The sequence below is a fragment of the Arachis duranensis genome, chromosome 1 (genome assembly GCF_000817695.3).
Source record: "Arachis duranensis cultivar V14167 chromosome 1, aradu.V14167.gnm2.J7QH, whole genome shotgun sequence".
Taxonomy (NCBI): Eukaryota; Viridiplantae; Streptophyta; class Magnoliopsida; order Fabales; family Fabaceae; genus Arachis; species Arachis duranensis.
Genome location: NC_029772.3, coordinates 104,184,101 through 104,184,675, shown reverse-complemented (window position 1 = coordinate 104,184,675; position 575 = coordinate 104,184,101).

The window sequence follows — 575 nt, the reverse complement described above, 5'->3', positions numbered from 1 at the left end:
TAAAATCCCTTCCACTATTTTCCTTATTAAGAAAGGGATGCCCATTCGAATGGACTCCAGAATGCGAGGAGGCGTTCCAAGAGTTCAAAAGATTTTTAAGCCAACCTCCTATCCTAACCCGACCAGTACCAGGAAAAGACCTCGTTCTGTACTTATCCGTAGCAAACAGGGCTGTCTCGTCGGCCCTGATAAAAGAAGACGAGGTCGAACAACACCCAGTCTACTTCATCAGTAAGGTCCTACAAGGCCCTGAACTAAGGTACCACAAACTAGAAAAGTTTGCCTACTCCTTAGTAATAGCCTCATGAAGGCTACGACCTTATTTTCAAGCTCACACAATAAGAGTCCGTACAAACCAACCCATGAAGCAAATCCTTCAAAAGACGGATGTTGCAGGGAGAATGGTTCAATGGGCAATAGAGCTCTCCGAGTTCGATCTGAGATATGAAACTCGGACAGCAATTAAAGCCCAATGCCTTGCCGACTTCGTGGCGGAATACGCAGGGGACCAAGAGGAAAAACCGACTACATGGGAACTCTATGTAGACGGATCCTCCAACAAAACGGGAAGCGGC